Below are 13488 nucleotides of genomic sequence, written 5' to 3' on the forward strand. Positions count from 1 at the left end.
AATAAGTACAGAGTCCCTCGAACTCTTTAAGATTCTCTCAGACATAACCAATATATTGACTAACTCTAGATGGTATACTGGATCTTATTCATATGAAAGTTTACAATAAACTACCTATATGAATCAGTCAAGGACTGCAGAATCAGATCAACCTACAAGTTCTTATCTATGGACATCCCGAGCTTCTCAAGCTCTTCGAAGTCCTTGATCATTATCAAATAATGATCGTGGATTGACTGTTCATCATGCATTTTTGCTTTGAAGAGTTGCTTAGATACTTCATAGCAAGCTGTGCAATTTTGTTCACCATACACCTCTTGTAGGTGAACTAGCATTTGTCTGATAGTCCTTGTGTCCTCATGTTGGTGATGCAATTTATTAGACATTGATGCAAACACATAGCATCTAACTTTATTATTGTCATCCAACCACTTCTCATGAGATGCTCTCTGATCAGCGGTCAGATGGACTAGTAGAGGGGGAAGGTCCTGGTCAAGGACATAGGCCAATTTTTCGAAACTCAAAATAATTTTCAAGTTCTGGAGTAAATCCTTAAAATTAGATCCGATCAACCTATTAATCTCTAGTATTCTGGCTGGGGATTAGAAGCAGACATTATGCCTACAGAGAGTCAAAATTTTTAATTAGATTTTGTAATTGACTTGACCAATTTATTTTAAAAATTTTATTTTAAAAATAAATTAGATCTTCTACTATTTTTCTTGGATCCCCACACTCCTTAGATAAATAAATGAAAACCTCCACGATCAAAAATTTTTAGTAGATGCTGCGGTCTCACCAATTGACTCACATCTCACCTAACAGTTACTGGTGATGGATCCATTGATAAGTGGATAACTTTTATCCAATATTTCTCTAAACATGATGCAGCTAACTTTGGTCTCTAATTCGTGAAGCCTCATCGTGTCCGAAATATTAGCCCACTTCTTAGTTAGTCAGACCCATTGTTTGTGCGAAATAGAGCCATCATTGGGACCATTACCATATCCAAAATATTGAGCCCAATCCCATCTCCACCCCACAGTATCTCATGCCCAATAGTATGGTTGTATCTTTATGATACAACTGAACTACTATATCCAGTCAAGAACAATCAATCTCGAAAAGGACATGCACAATTACAATGATGGAAAATCACTAGACTTAATATTTTATTAGAAAATTTGATTTAGATCTCTTCTTTAATTAGTCATAATAGTTATGACTAACTAGTGGCATGGGCTAGCTCGAGTTCAACAAGTTAACCTAATGCAAAAATTAATCTCCCAAAATGGCCAAGTAAGTTAAGATTTGTGGAGATCCTGCTGTTGTTTTTTTTAGACACTAGCGAATTGGTTAGATCAGATAATGAAACTAATTAATAAACCACTATCTATGTACTTATCTTAAACACTAAATTGGTTGATTAAAATTAATCAGGTTAGCCTATTGACTCGAGCTCGAACCACTAAACCGAATTAGGTCTTAAGTTGATCGATAACATATGGCTGTTAATTGATATGACCAAACTTACAACTACTTGGATTGGTCATGAGCATATTTGATCCCTTTCTAACCAACATTTGATTCAGTTTGATTAACCGCTCAAACTAAACCTAATGAGTTACCTACATCTTGAACCCATATATTATGAAATTGACTTAGATCTTGAAATTCATAATTTTTAAGTTTGTTTAATTTCATTTCTTAATTCTCAATTAAGTCCATGGGTCTTATATCTAAACAATTTAGATCATATTGCATTGTATCACATACAAAAGTTTCTTTTCACAGAACTAAGTCAGCTCACCCTGGACTTGAGTCGGCTCAGTATAGTGAGTCAGCTCAGCTACAGAGCTGAGCCGACTAACCTGTGACAAACAGTAACCTGCTAGCATCGGTCTGACAACTTAGTCGGCTCAGTTGGAAACTCAGCCAACTCACCAGAGCACTGAGTCGACTCAATAGGCATGCCAGCAGCAGATTCAGAGTTTCGTAAAATTTAGATTTTGATACTATAGCTTTGGATATAGGATTTTGCAGAAATTAAATTTTAGATCTAAATTCTACAAACTAAATATATATCACATATATAATTTTTGATCCCAAAATATATCAAAATGCATATCAAAAATGCAAATTAGGAACAAAATCAAAACAAGTATCAAATACAAATTTCTTTTCACTGTTCTTCTTCATGGGATGCAATCACATGGCAACCCTACACGTCATAAGAGAATCCATCGATTGGATAAAAGAAAAATTAATCTCTGCTTCCTCTTATGATTGGATGGCCTGGTGATAAACCCATTTTGAGTACTTGGTTACTCAGATAATAAACTACGCATATATCACATATATCAAAAAAATCTAGGCTAAAGCATGCTAAATTTTAATCTAAAATAATTTTAGATCTAACTAAACATGCTAAATTTAGATCTAATCTACATATTTTTAGATCTGATCACTCTTTAAATCACATCTGAATCAGATCTGATCTGATTTAGATCTATGATCCGAATAATCTGACTCTGATACTAGTTGAAGGATCGATTGGCACACCGGATCGGATTGGATCAGAGGAGTGAAATTTCAAAAATTTTCATCGATCTGACATGCCATGCATAGATCTAAATCAGATAAATAAAGCATATATTAAATATAAAATTAGCATGCAATAAAGGTAAGAGGTGATCTCATCACGTGTGCTGGTAGAAGAACACTGCAATCCGATAATCAGTGAATCCGAGATTTATTGTCAAGCCGCACACATATTTGACCTCTACAGATATCCACTCGGGCCTGGTCTGGGATGTTTTCTTCCTTTTTAATCCATCTACTCTTAGATGGATTTGCAAGCTCTTTGGTTTGCCTTCAATCTAATCTTCGACAGTGCTCCAATCAGCCTTCGATCATAGCTTTTTCGTCTCTTCACGTAGAACTGATGGCCTTCGACTCTTCGAACCCACCAGGTGGCTTGTCCAACACCCTTAGATGTGAAAGAGGCTTAGATATCAGAGGGAGGAAGGGAGATGGTGTGAAGAATTAGAGAGGAGGCATGGTGAATGTTCAGATTAGAACTAGGTTCAAACTGAGCAGTAATGCAGCCTTCAAATAGAACTTAATCAAATCAAATTCAAAATAGCTGTCCAACCATCTTATCCTCCACATTTTGGTTGACCAAAATCAGATCCTATCTGGTTGTTATTGCCCTCAAAAATAAATTCTCAAATTCAAGTTAAAACAATTTGAATTCGAACTTGAATTCAAACTTGAATTTGAATCTGAATTCGAGTTCAAAGAAACCATCTCATTCTTATCTATTTCTCTCTCCCTCTCTCATCTGATTTAGGCGACACACACATGGATACAATCTATGTGGGTGTGCCCCTCTTTTTGGTCGAATAACATTGGGTGGTGCCAACATTTGACACCCCCATTAACCTAATCTAATTAGGTCAAATTCGAACCCGGGTGAACCAACATGTGGAACCCAATTTGAGCTTGCATCAAATTTGATTAAATCCTATCTAACAGGATCCTAATCAAGTAGGAGAAAATGGGTTTAACTATGTGTTAGCATAATTTTCTTAAATCCAAAGCCAAGACTTAATTGATCATAATCCAATCAGATTACACTTAGCCCAATTGTGCAATCCTAAATCAATACTCTTGTTTGTGTGACCCCAAAGGTCCAATTATGTTTGGTAGTGAGATATATTATGATCTCTATCCCCAACATCATCAAAACTCTTTTTGATGAATCAAAAATCTTTCTAATTCAGTCAATTAGAATTATTGATCATCAAAATAATTCTAATTGATCTCATAATCCACCAGTGACACCTAGCAATATATAGTGGCAACTCAGCAGAGCTAAAGAATAAATCTCTAGATGAAGTTACCATGTGATTCAGTTCTTCTGTCGTAAGTCTCGATAGGATCGAGGTCAAGATTAACTCGTCAACCTCATTATTGTCATATGATAGAATCAATCAATTCGAGTCCGATGTGAAACTCAATGAAACTCTTTTCTATCTTTTACATTACCATGGCCATGGGCTTTTGGAGTCAATCTGATGATCTACATAGGATTACTCATCTATCAAAATTGATAAATTCTATCTTAATACAACTTAATTCGTACAATGAACATACTGCAGTCAACATACATCTCAAGCTCCATATGACTAGAAGATCGAGTTATGGTGTAGTCAAACTACAGCACCTCAAGGTGAATAGCCAATGCACCTCAGGTCAAAGAACTAAACATACAACCGCAACTATGAACATGTCACCAACGAGAAGATAGATTTTCTTGTGACTGTTCGTAAATGGTCATGCTCAGTACCCTTGTTCTTAACAAGCACCTGTACTTTCACTCTGTTGTCTCTACATCATAGATTCAAGATTCATCTATCCGAAGAAAGCGATCATATACCAATCTTTCAGATCAATCATCATCCCTGTGATGATCCTACGATCGGAAGTAATTTATGAGTTAACTAAGATCAACATATATCTCAAATTCTTAACTTTGAGAATATGTATTATCATACCTATTAACTCAAGAGATGATTCACAGACATTATAAACAAAATATGAATGAAATAACTTATTTTTATTAATATCAAAGTTAATTTACAAAATGTGCCCTTAAGAGTGTTTTACAAGTGTCAGCCAATCTGGCTCTTAGGGCAAACATCTAACAAGGAGCTCACAAGACTTGTCAGTTGGGGTCCATGCAACAATAGTGGAGCTTCTCTTCTTTATAAAAAGAGTAACCTGACACCCAATTGAACCAATAAGTTATAACAACCCTGGATCTCAAAAGAGCATAGATCCTCCCCATTGTGCAGATTGTACAGTAAAATACTATACAGTATTTGATGGCTGTCATCAAAAAATGGATGATTATCAAACAAAATAAACTTATGTATTATATGGCATGTCAATGTTGATAGCCATTTGCAGTGCAACTTGTGCACCACAAAAGATCGTAGGTCATAACCATCGGGGGGGATTTTGCACCCTCTTCTTCATAACATTTGGCGTATGATGAGGGGTATCTCTCTATCGACATTCGTCATGTATATCATGAGGCCAACAGTACTGCTGACTAGCTGGATTTTTATGTGACTTAGTATTTTGGGGAGACGGTGCAGACTGATGTGGAAGAGATCCCTCTGGTCTTTCAGGAGACTCTTTTCTTTAATTTATTTTTGGATATATTCACATTAGAGTTGCATGAATATTTGCCTTATCCAAAAAAAAAATAAATAAAAAAGATTCTCAGGTCTCAAACTTGCCACTTAAAGAGAATATATATAACACCGGCACAAAGAACTAACGATGGTACATGCTGCATCGTCCATGAATCAATTTTACCATCTTGCTATGTACCTGACCTTCTTGTGAAGATTGGAGATAGCAAATTTGAGAACCAGACTGTACCTAAAAGAAGATAATAAATCTCTATTCACCAAGATAATAAATTAAGTTTTACAGCATGCCAATCCTAGACCTAACACAATCTTTCACACACCAATGACCTATTCTTGGTTCTATAACACCATAGATCTAAAATTAACATATTACCTAGAGACTCCAAAGAGAGGGACACAGAGTCATATATTCGTCTATAAGCAAAGCAGAAGAGAAGCAAAGAAACCGAAGAACGGGAAGACCCACCCAAGCAAACGGCCAAGAACTGAAAACCTAAAGAAAACTTATGAAATGGGTGTCATTTTAAATAATGGAAAGCAGAGAGAGAACGTGAGGGGATTTGGATTTCATGAGTAGAGGGAGCTTTGCACCTCGAGACCTTGCTCCTTTCTCCGGCTCATCCTCTTCTTGCTCTCGGGCCCGTTGGCAAGGTTTTGTAGCCACCGACAGTCGGCAAGGGCAGTGCTATCCTCGCATTAGGGTTCTCCCTACCGGTTAAAGGGGTGCAAGTGTAATTATAATATTGGTCATGGATATTTTGGTCATTATAAAATTTTTGTTAACCTGTAAAATGGCTCCAAACATCGAGTACAGTTTCTTCGGAAAGTTGATTGGAATTTTTCAGCTTTTTGAAAAACCTGAAAACTGTTCTGTTATTATTATTTTTTTTATCAAACATCCTAATACTGTCTAAAAGAGCTTTTCATCCTCCAAAACAATGTTTGGGGCCTTCAAAAGTACTCCAAAATAGAGCCTTTGTCATGGCTATAACATAAAACAAACATATAACCCCATGCAATACATAAGATGTAAATTTTTTAAAATAATATTTTATTTTATTTATTTATTTTATTATATTTATTCTATATATATTTTAAAAATATCTTCTAAGTCTTGCATACTAATAGGAGTATATTTTTTTTCTTTAAATGATTTTGTAGCATATAACTTGTAACAGGCAAAAATAATTCTAGCTTATAAACTCGTGCCATGTACGAGATATGATTTTTTTAAAAAAATTATTTTATTGATTTATTAATATTTATTCAATATATATTTTTTTTTTCTAAATTTGAGATTTCTCTAAAACTCTTGCCTCTTCTCACATTACACGTGTAAAGAATGAAATTCCCTTAAAAAGAACAAAAATTTCTGGATTGACAGAAAATTCAATGAGAAAAATGGTTTGTAATTAATCTTCTCATGTATTGTTATCATGTAGAATAACTATCTTTCACTTTTTAGCTAGCATATCTCAATCATTGCCAGTGTATTCTTTATTTAAAATAATTAAAAAATAATTTTGCATAATATGGATTATAAGCTATTTTATTTTTTCTAAATTTGAGATTTGTCATGGGCTTTTGCTATCTAGCCCCTCCTAAAACCCTCGCCTCTTCTCATATTACATGTGTAAAGAACGAAATTCCCTAAAAAAGAACAAAAATTTATGGATGACAGATAATTCCATGAAAAAAATGATTTATAATTAATCTTGTTTACCAGTAGGATGATTATCTTTTATTTTTCAGCTAATGGATTTCAATCATTGCTGTTGGGTTCCTTATTTAACTACTAAGTCTCAATGAGCCATCAAAAAAAATAAAAAAATAAAAAATCTCAATAGTAGAATCCACAATAATCAAGGATCTTCATTATTATCTTCTTTTTTAGAATAATCAAGGATCTCATGAATTTTTTTTTTCTTTTTTCTTCCTTTTATTTTTTTTCTTTTTTTCTTTCTTTTTCTTTCTTCCTTCTTTCTTTTTTTTTTTCATTTTTCTTCTATTTTTTTCTTCCTTTCTATTCAAGGATCTTCATTTTTATCCTTTTGTTTATCCTTTTAGGATAATTAAGGATCTCATGAAATCCTTCATTTCCTTTTTTTTCTTCATCTTCTTTTCCTGTATTCTTTTTCTCTTTTCAGTTAGCTTAAAAACAGCAAAAATATGATGGCTCACACCTATCTCTCTCATTTTTACTATCCTCACTCTTCGTGCCATCTCTCTTAGAGCCCGCCATCCAACTCTCTCTCTCAAAATAACAAAACACTGATGGCTTATGCTGAGCTCTCTCATTTTCACCATCCTCGTGCTTCGCACCATCTCTCCCAGAGCCCACCACCCAAATCTCTCTCTATCTCTCTTTCTCTCAGTGTCTCGGTTCGTTTCTTCCTAGCATCTGCGATGGGGGTGGATGTGGAGGTCACTGAGGTGGTCGACAGGGCCTGGCATGTAGATCCTCTGATGTGACCCTCCACCTTGTTGTGCCCATCCTTCATCCATCTGGTCGGCCACCATAGTATCTGGAAGCCGCCCATATATATCTTGATCGGCTCTGCTTGGGGATTATCAATCGATGGACCAGCATGACAGTTGGGGCCAGCACTGTCATTCCAATACCACCACCTGCTCCACCACCGGCCATTCTCAGGTCGGTTCTCCGACGATCGTCATCCTCCTCTTGTTTTTGAGAATCCATCCCACTTTCATCCTCCCACTTCGAAAAAGCTCACATCTTTTCGCTTTCCCTCCATCGGAGCAGTCATCGTAGGTAGTGGAGGATGTGATGGTGACCACCTCCCACCCCCTGCCATTCTCTTCCACTGCAAGTGGCTGCACAGGGGAGGCATTGGCTCCCACCATCATTTTTTTATAGTCCTTCTTGAGTCCGCAACACCTTCGCTCTTCGTCGAGGGATACACATGGTTCCTCCCACTTTTTCAAAAATCCAACGTGACAAATGGAGGCTTCTCCACTGAGCAGCCTCCATTTTAATATATATATATATATATATATATATAAAAAAAAAAAAAAAAAAAAAAAAAAATATATATATATATATATATATATTAGATTAGATGTGTGTTAACTAGGTTTGACACCATTATGCACCATAATGAGTAGGGGGATATCTACTTACAATGGCTATTGGTGATGGCCAAAATCTATACTTGTGGTTGAAGTATCATTATTAGCTGATTGAATTTGCTGTAAAGATGGTGATCTTGTCTGTCATATTGAATCAAGATGGCTTTCTCTCCTTTCTTCCTGACCGTACTCCGAATGCTAGTTTCTTCCAACTGGCTTTCTCTGAAAAAATAGAGCCAAAGGTGGCAAGCTAAATGCTTTTACGAAGCTAAGGTATCATGCTCCAAACCCCACACTCGGGTTGGCCACATGACATGGCCACACATCTCTTAGAGTATAATTCTAGAATATATACAAGCCTAATAAATTTAAATCAAAACATTTAATTCTGAAAGATAAACAGTTAAAGCAAACCATGTATTATATTTTTTATTAAAAATTAAAGTTATTAAAAAATACATGATTAAGATACATTCGGTATCGGTTACAAAACTTAATTACTACTATCTCTCACCAAAACTTTCCAACTCAACTCGATCTAGCTAGATATTCCATGCCTATGAAAAAAAGGAATAATAATATAAGCTAATAGCTCATTAAGGATTTTTTAAGCACACACACATGCATGAAAATATTATAATTTTTTAATAAATATATCTGTTCAAAAATAATGGTTCAAATCTCAATAATTAGCAATTGAGTATTTATATGCCCATCTCAATAATAATATTGGGATATTTATCATATTTCAAAATATTATTCAAATGTATACAATATCCCATCATCATCAACTTTGATATGCTTATCATATATAATCAGATCAAAAATTTTTATTCAACTAGGATTTTATTTTTAACTGCTATTATTTTTATTAACAATAGTATCAAGCTATTATTCTTATTTATTATTTTATTATAATATATCTAATATACATCGGATCTGAATTTTTGGCACTTGGACGGTTCACAGTCATGTTCCTACTCATGACTGACCATACTCAAATACCACATTCCTGCATATGGAGAGACTATACTGATAAAAGTATCATGTATGTTTCTCATACCGACAAAAATACCATATTTCTGCCTACAGTGACGTCATACTGATGTTGTGACTAGTCAAGATGTCTTAATTTTAAATCATTATAAATTATTTCTTTCATTTCATTATTATTATTACTTTATAAATTATTTATATATGCTATATTTATGTAATTACCATAATTTAGGATCATAAAGAATCAAAGCTTGCCATATATGCAAATATGCAATGCCATAAATTCTAACATATAATACCAAATATTTATAATCAATACAGATGATTATGATTAGAGATCCATACTTCTAATGGATAGTCAAATTCATCCAATGTGTCAACTTGAATAGCCGCACACACCTAAAACATCCAATTAACCCTAAATCAACATTCAATACTAGGAAATTCAAAAATCACTCTCTTTTCTAACTTACATAATTATGTCTTAAATTTTTTTAATTTTTAAGATCCAATCTATCATTCTACCCTCATCATAATAATCTATAATTAGCTCAAAAAATTAATGGATCAGACTTTACCTCAATTAGTAAGTCCGAAAGAGACTTCATGCAGATTTTCTTTGACCTCAAGATATTGCCTATCTATAGATAAATCTAATCTAAGTTAAAAAACTAGAAAAGTGAATAGAGTGAAGATTAATCTTTGATTAAGATTAATTATCAGCATAAATGTACTGTTTGATTTAATTCAAGAGATATAGAGATAAGGAGAGCCATGTTTTGCCCATGAGGAGATGAAGTAGAGGGCTAGTTGCTATCAAGAGGGAAAAGGAGAGAGAAAAGAGTTCTTCTTCTAGAGAAACGAGAGATGACCATGCCATCCTTTGTTGGGCAATACAATATCAAGGAGGTTGAATCCTTCTTTTTAAATAAAAATTTACAGTAAAGATTAGGAAAAGAAATTAGATTTAGGGCTTAATGGATAGCATAACATCAAGGAGAGTTGAATTTCTCTTCTAAATAGAAATTTAAAGCAAGGATTAAGAAAGAAATTAGATTTAAGGCTACTTGAGTTGAGGGGGAAGAGATGTTGATGACAACAAGCTTGGGAAGAGGAGAAGAAGAAAAATCAAAAGAAAACAAGAAGAAGGGAAAGAAGAAGAAGAAGAAAAAGAAAGGAAGAGAGAAAAACAGGGCAAGAGAGAGCATTCAGGAGAGAGAGCATGAAAGAGAGAGACTATGGAAGAGGTGCATAGAGACAAGAAAGAGAGAGAGTCTACGGTTGTGAGAGAGATAACGATGGAAGGAGAGAGAGCGATGGAGGAAACAAAAAGAGTGTGATGGGAAGGGCGGCTACGGGTTTTGATCACACAAAATAGGAGGATTTATTTCTCCTATTTTGGTCCTTATTTAATGAAACTACCACCTTAATAGGTGGGTCAGCAAGGTGAGCTGGTTGGGCCTAGGTCAGGGTCTCAAATCCTCCCCCCCCTTCATAAAAATTTTATCCTCGAAATCTACATACCTATATTTGTGAATTTTTGAGGATATCTTTCTTTTATCTCGCTCACAAGCTCCCAAGTCGCTTTCCTTTCTATGTGATTATTCTTTTAGACTTAATGTAAGAAATAATGTGATGTTTCAGAACTTGTTCTCTCCTATGTACAATTTGAATTAGATACTTTTTATATGTCAAATCCTCGTACAACTGTAATGGCTTGTACTCCATCACATGGTTAGGATTTGGTACGTACTTTCTCAGTATTGATATATGAAATATGTTATGTACATGAGAAAGAATAGATGGTAATGCTACTCTGTATGCCACTTTCTAACTCTATCCAAAATTTCGAAAAGACCCATATATCTCAGACTAATTTTACTAGGGATACCAAATCATATCAGACCTTTGGTAGGAGATATTTTTAAAAAGACATGGTCCTTAACTTGGAACTTTAACTCCCGTCTTCTATTAACTACATAACTCTTTTGTCTATCTTGAGCTATTTGTAGCCTTTTCTTGATTAGTTGAATTTTTTCTATAGTTTGTTGCTTTAATTTAGGGCTTAGTAGCTATCTTTCACTAACATCATCCTAACAAATAGGAGATCTATACTTTTTACGATATAATTCTTCAAAAGGAGCTATCTAAATACTAGCCTAGTAGTTATTATTATATGCAAATTCCACTAGAGGCAAATGACTGTCCCAAGCACCTCTTAGATCCTGGACACAAGCTCTTAACATATCCTCTAGAGTTTGAATTGTTCTTTCGGATTGTCTATCAATTTGCATATGAAAGGATGTACTAAAGTCTACTTTGATGCCCATGGCTTTATGTAGACTTTTTAAGATTGGACACAATCATGGTATCCCTATTTGATACTATATAGATTGGAACTCCATGTAATCTCACAATCTCTTCAATATACAAATTTGCTAACTTCTCCAATGACATCCCAACTCGAAGGCACTACAAGAATTTAGACTATTAGCGATAGCTAGTTGCCATCGCTAATAGTCCAAATATCGTTGCTAATAATCTTGCTATCACTAATTTCATCGTAATAGTCAATCTAAAAAATTTTGATCACTAAATACCCTTATTAGCGATGGAAACTATAGCCATCACTAATAAGGCTATTAGCGATGGCTTTAGCGATGGAATTCTTCCATTGCTAATTATTTTTAAAATTTTAAATTAAAATTTTAAAAAAATTTAAAAAAAATATTAGCGATAAAATTTTCATGGCTAATGCTATCGCTAATAAGTATTAGCGACTAATAATACCATCGCTAATATCATCTCTAATTTTTTAAATTTTTAAATTAAATAATTTTTTTAAAATATATTAACGATGGCATTATCATCACTAATGTCGTCGCTAATAAGTATTAGCGATGGCATTTTTTGTCACTAAAACTATCGCTAAAAATTAATATTATTTTTTTTAAAAATTAATAATATTATTTTTTAAAATTTATTTTAATTAATCATAATAAATTATGGTTTCTAATATCTGTCATAATTAAAATTCAAAGATAATATGATAATCAAAAATTAAAATTAATTATATTATATTAAAAATATAAATTATATATTTTTTTACAAGCAGTATAAAAAAAATACATCAAAAAAAAGAATCAGATCCGATGCTCATCATCATCCACCTCCTCCTCCTCTTGCTCTTCTCCAGTAGCTGGTGAATGAGAGTCGGATATCCCAACATCCTATAATGAAAAAAATAAAATAATATTAGTAGTTTTGATACGGAGACCTATCTTTCGATACGAAGGTATATCTTTCATATGCTTTTCGATTCTCAAATAGATTATTTCTACATATTTTATTCGATAATACGGAGCTATAGACACTCTTGGCCTATCAATTGGATGGTTAGATTAAATTTTTAGCTCCTAGACCTCCTTTTCGACTTAAACCTAAATATATGAAGCTTTTAAATATGATAACTTAAAAAAAAAAAATAATTTAATAATATAATTACCTGATGTGATGGCTGGGATGATGGGCCAAGCCGATTGTATAGTTGTGGGTCTCAGAGAAGCTCCACAATCGTATTACAGATGGCATCAGGAGGTTCTGAGGTCGCTGGCTCAGAAGTCTCTGCACGACCTCCTCCATGTGCACATCGGTCCAGGTCTGGGATGTCGAGGCCTAGGAGGATGCCAAAGAATATCGAGCTGGTAGAGAGTTGAAGTTGTGGCTGAATCCTATGATTCGACTCCTACTCACCCCCCCGGTGGTGCTAAGCCATCCCTCAAGGTTAAGGAGGGATGAGAAGATGGATCATCGCCATATCACTCAGCAATGTACGCCACGCAACGTGTCAGTGCAGTTTAGAAATATATTAATTTTAATATAAAAATTAGATCATATAATAAGTTAATTAGTAAATAAAGTTTGAAGTTCTTATCGTAATCTGTCACGACATTGTGGGAAAAACGGTGCAGGGATAAAATGATAATTTTAAAACTTTTTCAAAATTATTATTTTACAGTAAAAATTATTAATTAATCTAATTAATTAACATGTATTAATCCTATACAAGATCTAAATATGATATAAATAGCATGCATTTAAATTTGAATTTTAATTTTCTACAGTAAATATTTTACTGTTATGTGTTCAGAACACATTACCTTTGTGCGGGTAGTTG

This window comes from Elaeis guineensis, chromosome 7, assembly GCF_000442705.2.
Source record: "Elaeis guineensis isolate ETL-2024a chromosome 7, EG11, whole genome shotgun sequence".
Taxonomy (NCBI): domain Eukaryota; kingdom Viridiplantae; phylum Streptophyta; class Magnoliopsida; order Arecales; family Arecaceae; genus Elaeis; species Elaeis guineensis.